Raw genomic sequence first — 13,433 nt, 5'->3', positions numbered from 1 at the left:
GAAAGGAAGGAAAGAAAAGAAAGGAAAAAAGAAAGAAAAAAAGAAAAGGAAAGGAAAAAAGGAAAAGAAAGGAAAAAAGAAATAAAAAAAGAAAGAAAGAAAGAAAGGAAGGAAAGGGAAGGAAGGGGCTGGGCGCGGTGGCTCACGCCTGTAATCCCAGCACTTTGGGAGGCCGAGGCAGGTGGATCACCTGAGGTCAGAAGTTCAAGACCAGCCTGGCCAACACGGTGAAACTCTGTCTCTACTGAAAATACAAAAAAAAAGAAAAAAAAAATTAGCCAGGCATGGTGGTGGGCACCTGAAATCCTAGCTATTTGGGAGGTTGAGGCAGGAGAATCACTTGAACCCAGGAGGCAGAGGTTGCAGTGAACCAAGATCGCGCCATTGCACTCCAGTCTGGGCAACAAGAGCTAAACTCTGTCTCAAAAAAAAAAAAAAAAAAAAAAAAAAAAAAAAAAAAAAAAAAGAAAGAAAGAAAGAAAGAAAAACAGAAAAGAAACACCAAACTCCATTCCAGCCCCATCCTGGAAATAGACTTTATCCCGTGTCCTCACAACATGGCCCAGCTGGACTTATTCCCAAGCTTCCTCCTCCTCCCCCTCCTCCTGTGTCCCCATTGCTGGGACAGTCCGTCCATCCACCCAGACACCCCGGCCCAGGCCCAGGCCTTGTCCAAGCACTTCCCAATCCTCCACCCCACCACTCACCCAGCACCAGGGCCTGGCTCTTCTCAAAAAAATAACCTGCTTCTCCCCATCTCCATAGCTGCTGCCTCTGGCCACTCCCTTTTCCCCCTGGGCCAGGTGACATCCCCCTCTTAGGGTTCCCCCTGCCTGGTTTGCCTTGTCCCTGGAACAGCCTCCGCCATGGCCTCCCCACTCCTATCCTGCCCCCATGACAGCCCTTCTTCGGGCTCCACCTCCTGTCTTGCCCCCCAAAACAGACCCTCCAGGGCCCTCACTCCTACCTGGCCACCACGGCAGACCCCCTTAGGGTCCTCAACCCTACCTGCTCCCATGACAAATCCCCCACCCTGGCTTGGCCTCAAATGCTGTCCCTAATGTCCACCCAGCAGCCCCCAGCGACCTCTCCAATGCTCACCGGCCAACTCTTTCCCTTCCTTTTTTTGAGACAGAGTCTTGCGGTGTCATCCAGGCTGGAATGCAGTGGAGTGATCTCAGGTCACTGTAACCTCTGCCTCCCAGATTCAAGCGATTCTCCTGCCTCAGCCTCCCAAGTACCTGGGATTACAGGTGCGCACCACCACACCCGGCTAATTTTTTGTATTTGTAGCAGAGATGGGGTTTCACCAAGTTGACCAGGCTGGTCTTGAACTCCTGGTCTCAAGTGATCTGCCCACCTCGGCCTCCCAAAGTGTTGGGATTACAGGCGTGAGCCACCGCACCCAGGCCCTCCCTCCCTTCTTTACCATCTCCGTCCTTGGCCATTACCCCAGATCAAGGTGGAGGGGACATTTTGGTACCCAAAGTGAACAGCCTCAGACCACCAGAGCCAGTCATTCACTCAACAAGCATGCACCAAGGGCCACTTGGTCCAGGGTGACCGACAAGGCAGCATGGTCTCAGCTGTTCTGGAGTGCAGGGTCCAGGGGACATTCCAGCCAGGCCCCTCCCTGACACGGTGGGGACATCCAGCCCTAGTGGATGGCCCGGCCCAGCCCAGCCCCCTCCTGGTTGGGAGGTGGGTTGTAAGGGCACAGGTAGGCATCTTCTGGAGTGAGAGACATGGGAGGCGGGCCACTCAGAAGTGGAGATTTGGAGTTTCCCAGTTGAGTGTGGGGAAGGGGTTAAGGATCTGGGGACACATTTTGGGAAGGATGAGGAGGGTAGGCAACGTGCCAAGGGGTCTTAGTATATAGAAGGTTAGGTGGCATAGTGACTAGGGCTGCAGATGCTTCAACCACGCTACCTGGGTTCAAATTCCTGGCTCTGCCGTTGAAGTGCTGTGTGACCTTTGGCAAGTCACTTAACCTCTCTGTGCTTCACATAAGGCAGCCATGATCACCAAAGCATCAAATTCCTAGGATGGTGGTGAAAATTAGATGTGTCAATACGCACACAAGACACTAAGAACTGTGTCCGGCCGGGCGTGTCACGCCTGTCATCCCAGCACTTTGAGAGGCTGAGGTGAGTGGATCACCTGAGGTCAGGAATTTGAGACCAGCCTGGCCAACACGGTGAAACCCCATCTCTACCAAAAAGTACAAACATTAGCCAGAAGTGGTGGGGGGTGCCTGTAATCCCAGTTACTCAGGAGGCTGAGGCAGAAGAATCGCTTGAACCTGGAAGGCGAAGGTTGCAGTGAGCTGAGATGGTGCCATTGCACTCCAGCCTGGGCAATCCCAGAAAACAAACAAAAAAATTCCTGTGCCCAGCACCCGTTGCTACTAAATAAAGCTATACCACAAAAGTGTCCATATTTTTTTAGAGACGGAGTCTCACTCTGTCTCCCAGGCTGGAGTGCAGTGATGCAATCACGACGCACTGCAGCCTCAACCTCCTGAGGTTCAAGAGATTCTCCTACTTTCTCTTCCTGAGTAGCTGGGACCACAGGCACGCACCACCACGCCTGGCTAGCTTTTTACATTTTTGGTAGCAATGGGGTCTCACTATATTGCCCAGGCTGGTCGCAAACTCCTGGGCTCAAGTGATTCTCCTACCTCAGCCTCCCAAAGTGCTGGGATTACAGGCATGAGCCACTGTGCCCAGTTGGAATTTGCTGTTTCTGAGTTCTACAAGCCCAGGTGCCCCAGCTCAACCCCACTGGCTGGCTCCACCGTGTCCTTCCCGGGGGGCGAAAGCACCCTGCCTGCTAGGTCCCTGCCAAGACTCAGCTCAAACACTAGGATGCTTTGGGGCCCCAGGGACCCAGTCACGGGACTGCCCCACCCGCTTCCCCTCTGCGGTGTTAACATGCCTCTTGCTCACTTCGGGAGAAAAACAGAAAGCTGTACGGATGTGGGCCCCAGATCTGTGGGTGTTGGTTCTTCTTTCAGATTTGGGATCCTCTGTGTGTTGGGAGAGGCTGTGTCTCACTCTTCATTTGACCTACATCAGAATTCAACAGGAAGGAGTTTAGCGTGTCCAGCAACAGCGACCCTAAACCATCTCCAGCTGAGCTCTCATCCCAGCCCCGGACCTGACCGTAACTCCAGCTCAACTACAACTCGATCCCCTCACCCCACGACGCTCTGATCCCAGCCCTAACCTCTGCTCTGCACAGGACGGAGGCACGTCGAGGCTCTAATCGCAGAACCCCCACACCTGGGACAGGGCCTGGCACTGTGTCCCAACGGGATGGAGCCTGGTTACCCTGACCCTAACCCCATCCCGACACAGCCCTGTGCTCCCCTACCTGTTTAACCTCTCCTGGGGTTACGAAGGGGAGAAGGAAAGGGTGCAGGGGTGGGGAGGAAGGGCGGTAGGTGTGTCAAATCCAGGGGGCTTCCAGGAGGAGGTGTGTTCAAAGCTGGGTTTCTCCCGCACTGCACTGTTGAATTTGGGGCTGATGATTCCTCGTCGGGATGCCATCCTGTGCATTGTTGGATGTCTAGAAGCATCTCTGGCCACCAGTCGCCGATAGAGTCACCGTGGTTGAGAAGCGCTGCTTTGAAAACATGATTCCTAGATCACGCTTTGTTTTGTTTTCATTGTGGCAAAATATACATAACATAAAAATTACCTTCGTAGCCGTTTTTAAGTGCACCGTTCAGCAGCATGAAACACATGAACACTGTTGTGCAACCATTACCACCATCCATCTCTGGAACTTTCTCATCTTCCCAAACTGAAACTGTGTCCCCATGAAACACTCGCTCCCTATTTACCCAACTCCAGCCCCCACGACAGCTCCCCTTAGGGTCCTCACACCCACCAGACCCTCATGACAGCCTCCTTTGTGGTCTCCCTGAAACCCCTCCTCTGTGTCTTCCCTGAATGGCAACCACCTGCCCATGTCTTCTCTCTGCCTACAACCATCCATGGCTCCCTTCTGCCCTGGGTCCAAAGCTCCAGCTCCCCCACGCCCTGCAGTTCAAGGGTCCTGCCTGCTCAGGCCTGGCAGCTGGTCTCTCCAGCCACACCCATGCCTCTTCCTCCGAGACTCCAGAGTGCCTGAACGTCACACAATTCTGAAACACCAGGCTGTCTCCAAGCCTTCGCACGGGCAGCTCCCTGCCTAAAGTGCTGAGCCAAGCGGCAGCACCAGTTTGCATGGAAGCCTCCCTGACACCCATCCCTGACCCGCCCGTAGTCCTATGGCCCCCTCTTTTCCCAGCCTTGAGCTCCTGCACTGGATGGGCCCCTCCTGAGACTGGGGGCTCCCCAGAGGCAGGACCTATGCCCCACTCCTAGAAGCGCCAGGAGGGCGGCCCTGAGTCACGGTCACATGCACCTCGTTCCCTCTGCTTCCTGACCCCCACTCAGGCAGAGAGCCAGTCAACAGGAAGAGGAAAGGGGCGTGTGGAATGAGAAGAGCCTGGATTGCACTTTCATCTTCCGGGAACCTCAGGATCTGGAGCCCAAACCCAGGCTGTTTTTTTGGTGTGGATTGCGGCAGTGGGGCGGGGAGAGCTTGGGGGGACTGGTATGTGTGGCTGGGAGTCCTCAGGCTAAGAGGGGACACAGAGATGGGCTTGTCCACACCCTTCCCTCCAGAGGGCCCCCCAGAACTCCAGGAGGGGGGTCCTGGACCACTCATTGCCTCCCTGTCCCCTCCCCTCAAGGCCCTAGGATGCTTCCAGGAACCAGAGAGCTGAGCCAGCAGTTCCTGAGACTTCCGAGAGCAGCCCAGGCCCAGCCTGGGAGATTTGGGGATTTCTCTCCAAGAACGCCCTCAGAGACCCTGAAATCCTGGACTCCAGGCTCCACCCTCACAGACCCAGGCCTTCACCTTCCTGGAGACCCAGGAAGCCAGGCCCCCAGACCCCACCCTCAGGGACCCAGGGTCCCTAGGCCCTTACAGACCCAGAAGCCAGGTCCCTAGACCACACCCTCAGGGAACCAGGCCCCCTAGACCCTTAGGGATCCAGGAAGCCAAGGCCCCAGACTCCACTCTGAGGGACCCAGGCCCAGTCACTTAAGGACCCAGGAAGTCAGGTCCCCAGACCCCACCCTCAGGGACCCAGGCTCAGCCCCCTGAGGATCCAGGAAACCAGGCCCCCAAAGCCCATCTTCAGGAACGCAAGTCCCCAGCCCTTTAGGGAACCAGGATGCCAGGCTCCCAGACCCTATCCTCAGGAACCAGGCACCCTCAGCCCCTTAGGGACCCAGGAAGCCGGGTCCCCAGACTCCCCCATTAGGGACCCAGGCCCAGTCACTTAAGGACCCAGGAAGTCAGGCCCCCAGACCCCACCCTCAGGGAGCCAGGCTTAGTCCCTTAAAGACCCAGGAAGCCAGGTCCCCAGACCCCATTCTCAGGGACTCAGGCCCCCCCGCCCCTTAGGGATTCCCTCAGGAAGTCAGGCCCTCACTCTCAGGGACTGAGACCCAGCTACTTAGGGACCCAGGAAACCAGATCCCCAAGCCCCACCCTCAGAGACCCAGGCCCCCTAGCCCCTTAGAGATTCAGGAAACCAAGCCCCCAGACCCCGCCCTCAGGGACTCAGGCTAAGCTCCCTAAGGATCAGGAAGACAGGCCCCCAAACCCCGTCTTCAGGAACTCAAATCCCCAGCCCTTCAGGGACCCAGGAGGTTAGGACTCCAGCCTCTCAATCCTTGAGAGACCCAGGCCTCCAGCCCCGTAGGGACCCAGGAAGCCAGGCCCCCAGACCCCACCCTCAGAGACCCAGGCTTAGTCTCTTTTTTTTGAGACGGAGTCTCGCTCTGTCACCCGGGCTGGAGTGCAATGGCGCGATCTCGGCTCACTGCAAACTCCACCTCCCGGGTTCAAGCGATTCTCCTGCCTTAGCCTCCCGAGTAGCTGGGATTACAGGCACCCACCACCACACCCAGCTAATTTTTGTATTTTTAGTAGAAATGGGGTTTCACCAAGTTGGCCAGGCTGGTCTTGAACTCCTGACCTCAGTTGAGCCACCCACCTCGACCTCCCAAAGTGCTGGGATTATAGGTGTGAGTGAGGCTTAGTCTCTTAAGGACCCAGGACGCCAGGCCCCCAGACCTCATCCTCAGGGACCCAGACCCCTAGGGACTTCGGTGTGGGATCGTGTATTTTTCTCCTCCGTCCCTGCGGTTCTCATACCGGTTCTGGGTCTGTCAGGACAGTGGCGGGTGCTGCCTGTTTGCTGGACACACCTGGTCACTGCCCCCACTGTGTAACCCCTGATGTGGGTGATTAAAGGCCATGGGTTCCCAGCCCAGCTGCACCCCTTTACCTGTTGTGTGACTTAATCCTCTCTGGGCCCCAGTTTTCTCACCTGTAAAGTGGGGATAACCACAGTTGTCTCACATAGGTTGCTCTGTGCATAAAGCCTTCAGCCCAATGCCAGATATCTGGAGGCTCTAAAAATGGGAGCATTTTTAGTCCAATTTCCTGAAACCATCTCTCTTATAATTAAGCAGCTCCCAACCCGGCAGCCAGCAAGGTCCTCTGTGGCTAACACCTTCTCCTCTCCATTGCCCGCTCTGTACACCCCTCCAGTGACAATGACCCGCCTTTCTGTTTTATTTTTGGAGAGATGGTCTCGCTCTGTTGCCCAGGCTGGAGTGCAGTGGTATGATCACGGCTCACTGCATCCTTGACCTCCTGGACTCAGGCGATCCTCCCACTTCAGCCTCCCGAGTAGCTTGGACCACAGGCACATGCCACCTGCCCAGCTAATTTTAAAATTATTTTGTAGGCCAGGCACAGTGGCTCATATCTGTAATCCCAGCACTTTGGGAGGCCGAGGTGGGCGGATCATGAGGTCAGGAGATCGAGACCATCCTGGCCAACATGGTGAAACCCCATCTTTACTAAAAATATAAAAATTAGCTGGACGTGGTGGTGACATGTGCCTGTAATCCCAGCTACTCAGGAGGCTGAGGCAGGAGAATCACTTGAACCCAGGAGGCGGAGCTTGCACTGAACCGAGATCATGCCATTGCACTCCAGCCTGGCAACAGAGCAAGATGTCTGTCTCAAAAAAAAAAAAAAAAAAAAAATTTTTTTTTTTTTGTAGAGATGAGGGTCTCACTATGCTGCCCAGGCTGGTCCCCAGCTACTGGCCTTAAAGCAATCCTCCTGCCTTGGCTTCCCAAAGCATTGGGATTACAGGCATGAGCCACTGTGTCCCGCTCTTCCATCCTCTTCACAGCCAGAAGCACAGCCTCTTCCAATCTCTCTCTGACTCTCATCCTCCTGCCTCCTCTTGTAAGGACTCTGTGATGACATTGGGCCACCTGGATAATCCGGGGTGATCTCCCATCTCAAGACCCTTGAGGTAATTCCATCAGCAGAGCCCCGTTGGCCATATAAGGTGACCTACTCACCGGTTCCAGGGATTAGAATGTGACCATCTTTGGGGAGCTGTTATTCAGCTGACCACTATACCCTAGGAGACAGATGTTGTTGTTATTATTATTATTATTATTTATTTTTGAGGGGAGTCTCGCTCTGTTGCCCAGGCTGGAGTGCAGTGACGTGATCTCGGCTCACTGCAGCCTCCGTGTCCCAGGTTCAAGCGATTCTCGTGCCTCAGCCTTCACAGTAGCTGGACAGGTGTGCACCACCATGCCCGGCTAATTTTTGCATTTTTTTTTGGTAGAGACGGGGTTTCCCTATGTTGGCCGGGCTGGTCTCGAACTCCTGGTGTCAAATAATCCATCCACCTCGGCCTCCCAAAATGCCGGGGTTACAGGAGTGAGCCACTGCGCCCGGCCCAAACTCTGGGCTTTCTGTTGGTGTCTGCTACGTTCATCCTTTTGAGCTGTGTCTGGCTCTGGGGACACAGGAAAGGTAAGAATCCTCACGGGAGTTTGGGGGACAGGCCTGACAGGGAGACTCTGTCTGCCCCCGCTTCTTTGGAGAGCCCCCTGGGGACTTCCCCACACTCCCCAGCCTTCCTAGGAAGAAGCCCTCGGGATCTGAGGGGGTTTCCTGGGATCGGGGGAGAGGGGTGTGAGGTTAATAAGAACAGACTACTGTGTCTCAAAGTCATGTCTTTAGAAAGTGGGATCACCATAGGGCTGCTCTGTCCAGGAAACCCTAACTGGGCTCCAAGCTCACCAGCGATTTGCTGACTGAGAGAGCTGCCCTGTGGTCACTCAGGGGGCTACTGGGGGGGACACCCCCTAAAAAGAATCAGGGAGTTGCTGGAAGGTGCACTTTTCTACCTCCATGCCCTGCTTTCCAGCACAAACCCCCCTTTGGTCTCTCCAGGGCAGACCCTACTTTCTCTCCCTGTACCCCACTCCCCAAGCTGGAAATGCAACGGAGGGGGCATTGCTTTTCCAAAATTGTTCACGTCAAACCTCACCACGAGGGCACACCCTCTCTGTCTGTCCTCACCACCTCTTCCTCTCTCTGCCAGACTGTGGGCCCCAGGAGGGCAGCAACCATGACCCAAACCCCAACATTTCACTATGACAATTTTCTTTTCCTTCCCTTCCTTCCTTCCTTCCTTTCTTTTCTTTCTTTCTCTCTCTCTCTTTCCCTCCCTCCTTTCTTTCCCCCCTCCCTCCCTCCCTCCCTCCTTCCTTCCTTCCTCCCTCCCTCCCTCCCTCTCTCTTTCTTTCTCTTTCTTTCTTTCTCTCTCTTTCTTTCTTTCTCTCCTTTCTTTCCCTTCCCCTCCCTCCCTCCCTCCCTCCCTTCCTTCCTTCCTTCCTTCCCCTTCCTCCCTCCCTCCCTCCCTCCCTCCCTCCCTCCCTCCTCCGTCCCTCCCTTCCTCCCTCCCTTCCATCTTTCTTTTTCTTTTCTTTCATCGGAGTCTTGCTGTGTTGCCCAGGCTGAAGTAAGTGCAATGGCACAGTCTTGGCTCACTGCAGCTTCCACCTCTTGGGTTTAAGTAATTCTCCTGCGTCAACCTCCCAAGTAGCTAGGATTACAGGCATGCAACACCACGCCCAGCTAATTTTTGTATTTTTTCGTAGAGATGTGGTTTTGCCATGTTGGCCAGGCTGGTCTCAAACTCCTGATCTCAGGTGGTCCACCCGTCTTGGCCTCACAAAGTGCTAGGATTGCAGGTGTGAGCCACCACACCTGGCCAAATTTTTCTTTTTTTTTTTCTAATCAAATTTATTTTTATTTTTTTGGCCAGGAATGGTGGCTCACACCTGTAATCTCAGTGCTTTGGGAGTCCGAGGCAGGAGGATGACTTGAGGCCAGGTGTTCAAGACCCGCCTGGGCAACATAGCAAGACCCCCATCTCTACAAAAAAATAAAATAGCTAAGCATGGTGGTGTGTGCCTGTAGTTCCAGCTACTAGGAAGGCTAAGGTAGGAGGATCACTTGAGCCCAGGAGGTCAAGGCTGCAGTGAGTTACGATTGCACCACTGCATTCCAGCCTGGATGACAGAGTGAAACTCTATCTCAGAAAAAAATTTTAAAAAGATATTTTTATTTTTAGGACTAAGTTTCTGTCTAGTGGGACAGGACAGATGGGGTACACATAAGAAGGCCCTTTCTTTTTTCTTTTTTTTTTTTTTTAGAGACAGGGTTTTACTCTGTCACCCAGGCTGGAGTGCAGTGGCACCATCATAGCTCACTGCAACCTCCCAACTCCTGGGCTCAAGGGGTCCTCCCACTTCAGCATCCTCAGTACCTGGGACTATAGGCATGTGCCACCACATCCAGCTAATTAGAAATAGTTTTTTTGGCCGGGCGCGGTGGCTCAAGCCTGTAATCCCAGCACTTTGGGAGGCTGAGGCGGGCGGATCACAAGGTCAGGAGATCGAGACCACAGTGAAACCCCGTCTCTACTAAAAATACAAAAAATTAGCCGGGCGCGGTGGCGGGCGCCTGTAGTCCTAGCTACTCAGGAGGCTGAGGCAGGAGAATGGCGTGAACCCAGGAGGCGGAGCTTGCAGTGAGCCGAGATCGCGCCACTGCACTCCAGCCTGGGCAACAGCGTGAGACTCCGTTTCAAAAAAAAAAAAAAAAAAAAAAGAAATAGTTTTTTTTTTTTTTTTTTTTTTTTTTGAGATGGCGTCTTACTCTGTTACCAGACAGGAGTGCAGTGGCACGATCTCGGCTCACTGCAACCTCTGCCTCCTGGGTTCAAGCAATTCTCCGGCCTCAGCCTCCCAAGTAGCTGGGACTACAGGCGCAGGCCACCAGGCCCAGCTAATTTTTTGTATTTTTAGTAGAGACGGGGTTTCACCATGTTGGCCAGGATGGTCTCGATCTCTTGACCTCGTGATCTGCCTGCTTCACCCTCCCAAAGTGCTGGTATTACAGGTATGAGCCACTGCACCTGGCCTTGTTGTTGTAGAGACGGAATCTTGCCATGTTGTCTAGGTTGGTCTCCAACTCTTAGCTTCAAGGGGTCCTCACACCTCAGGCCTCCTAAAGTCGTGGGATTACAGGTGTGAGCAACCACAGGCTAATTTTTGTGTTTTTAATAGAGACTGGGTTTGTTTTTTGTTTTTTTTTTGAGACGGAGTCTCTCTCTGTCGCCCAGGCTGGAGTGCAGTGGCCGGATCTCAGCTCACTGCAAGCTCCACCTCCTGGGTTTATGCCATTCTCCTGCCTCAGCCTCCTGAGTAGCTGGGACTACAGGCGTCCACCACCTCGCCCGGCTAGTTTTTTGTATTTTTTTAGTAGAGACGGGGTTTCACCGTGTTAGCCAGGATGGTCTCGATCTCCTGACCTCGTGATCCACCCGTCTCGGCCTCCCAAAGTGCTGGGATTACAGGCTTGAGCCACCGTGCCTGGCCAGCTATTTTTAAGCACACAGCTCAGTAGTGTTAAGTATATTCACGTTGTTGCACAACCAATCTCTGGAATTGTTTCATCTTATAAAACTGAAAAAAAAAAAACTCAACAAAAACTGAAACTTTACCGATTGAACAACAACTACCCATTGCCCCATGCGCCAGCCCCTGGCACCCCCCATTTGACTTCTTGTGTCTGTGAGTGTGGTGACTCTAGGGACCTCCTACGAGTAGGATAATGTGTAATCATACCATATTTGTCTTTTTGTGGCTGACTTATTTCACTTAGCATAATCGCCTGTGTCCAAATTTCCTTCCTTTTTTTTTTTTTTTTTTTGAGAAGGAGTCTCGCTCTGTCACCCAGGCTGGGGTGCGGTGGCACAGTCTCTGCTCACTGCAACCTCCACCTCCCGGGTTCAAGCAGTTCTCCTGCCTCAGCCTCCCAAGTAGCTGGGATTACAGGTGTGTACCACCACACCCAGCTAATTTTTGTATTTTTAGTAGAGACAGGGTTTCACTATCTTGCCCAGGCTTATCTTGAACTCCTGACCTCAGATGATCCCCCAGCCTCAGCCTCCCAAAGTTCTGGGATTACAGGCGTGAGCCACCACAGCTGGCCCAGAATTTCCTTCCTTTTCAGGGCTGAATTGTATTCTATTGTATGGATGGAGCACATTCCACTTATCCATTCATCTGTTTATGGACACCTAGGTTGTTTTAATCTTTTTTTTTTTTTTTTTTTTTTTAGACAGAGTCATGCTCTGTCACCCAGGCTGGAGTGCAGTGCCGTCATCTTGGCTCACTGCAACCTCCACCTCCTGGGTTCAAGTGATTCTCCTGCCTCAGCCTCCCGAGTAGCTGAGATTACAGGCACCCACCACCATGCCCGGCTAAGTTTTGTATTTTTATTAGAGATGGGGTTTCACCATGTTGGCCAGGCTGGTCTCGAACTCCTGACCTCTGGTGATCTGCCCACCTCGGCCTCCCAAAGTGCTGGGATTACAGGCATGAGTCACTGTGCCCAGCCTATTTTTAAAGTAGAGATGAGGTTGTGGTATGTTGCCCTAGGCTGATCTCAAACTACCGGATACAAGTGATCTTCCCACCTCCGCCTCCCAAAGTGCTGGGGTTGTTTACGGAAATACCAGGGGTTTGGTCTAGGTCCTGCTGTTCACCACACAGATAGCCAATCACCGAGGCAAGGATTATTGCAAGCAAGAAGGCTTTAGGCTTTCATTGGATGCTGCAACCAAGGAGATGGGAGCTCAGTCTCAAATCCATCTCTCTGGCCGATTAAAATTAGGGGTTTACATAGCAGGGGAGAAATAGAACAATATGTGGTAAAACAGGAAGGCAGGAGTGTTCAGGAAGCAATCGTGATGAGTGAGCGGCCTGGTGTCTCCGTCATCTGCATGTGACGGTCTGCTGAGTTTCAACTCTGATGATTTTTGAGAGCCTGGGGGTCCTTTCCTGAGAAGGCACTCAGATAAAACAAAATGTTTTTGTTTGTTTATTTGAGACAGAGTTTCACTCTTGTTGCCCAGGATGGAGCACAGTGGCACGACCTTGGCTCACTGCAACCTCCCTGTCCCCTGTTCAAGCGATTCTCCTGCCTCAGCCTCCTGAGTACCTGGGATGACAGGTGCCCGCCACCATGCCCGGCTAATTTTTCACCTTTAGTAGAGACGGGGTTTTGCCAAGTTGACCAGATTGGTCTCGCACTCCTGAGCTCAGGCGATTCATCCACCTCAGCCTTCTAAAGTGCCGGGATTGCAGGCATGAGCCACTGTGCTCGGCCAGATAAAACAAATGTCAAATTTCAAGCTTTAAGACCACAGGGTCAATTTCTATGTTTATCGAAAAGAACCGTCTATGGCAGCAGTCTGCAACATTTTGGGCGCCAGGGACCGGTTTTGTAGAAGGCAGTTTTTCTTTTTCTTTTTTTTTAGAGTCTTGCTCTCTTGCCCAGGCTGGAATGCAGTGGCGCGATCTCGGCTCAATGCAACCTCCGCCTCCCCGATTCAAGCCATTCTCCCACCTCAGCCTCCCGAATAGCTGGGACTACAGGCACGCACCACCACGCCCGGTTAATGTTTACATTTTTAGTAGAGACAGGGTTTCGCCATGTTGGCCGGGCTGGGGTCAAACTCCTGACCTCAGGTGATCCGCCCACCTCAGCCTCCCAAAGTGCCGGGATTATAGGCATGAGTCACCGTACCTGGCCTTGAAGTCTGTCTGTCATTCTGTCTCTGTTGTTCTTCGATTGGTCCCAAGTCTCCACCTCACTGTCAGTAAGTTTGATTAGAATCTGTCTGCATCTTCAAGACCATCAGTTAACCCGGCTCATCAAGGAGTGAGACCTCTAGGTAAGTATCTCACTGCTGTCCCACCTGGGAGTCTATCTCAGCTGACTCTGCCCTGTGCTGTGATGCTGTGATGATTAACACCTGGTATCAACTTGACTGGATGGGGGATGCCTGGATGGCTGGTGAAGCATTGCTTCTGGGTGTGTCTGTGAGGGTGTTACCAGAGGAGGCTGATATTTGAGTCCGTGGACTGGGAGAGGAAGACCCACCCTCAATGTGAGTGGGCACCATCCTGTTG

The 13,433-nt window shown here is 53.1% G+C and overlaps 1 protein-coding gene across 3 annotated transcripts in view; it reads right to left on the bottom strand.

Annotated features, from left to right (window-relative positions):
• The window catches only part of PCP2 (Purkinje cell protein 2), a 178,935-nt gene that overhangs the window by 71,305 nt on the left and 94,197 nt on the right, over positions 1-13,433 (bottom strand). The gene's annotated exons all lie outside the window — the stretch shown is intronic.

The sequence above is a fragment of the Macaca thibetana genome, chromosome 19 (genome assembly GCF_024542745.1).
Source record: "Macaca thibetana thibetana isolate TM-01 chromosome 19, ASM2454274v1, whole genome shotgun sequence".
Classification (NCBI taxonomy): Eukaryota; Metazoa; Chordata; class Mammalia; order Primates; family Cercopithecidae; genus Macaca; species Macaca thibetana.
Note: the sequence above shows the minus strand (reverse complement) of the source record. Positions and strands in the feature narration are given on the sequence as shown.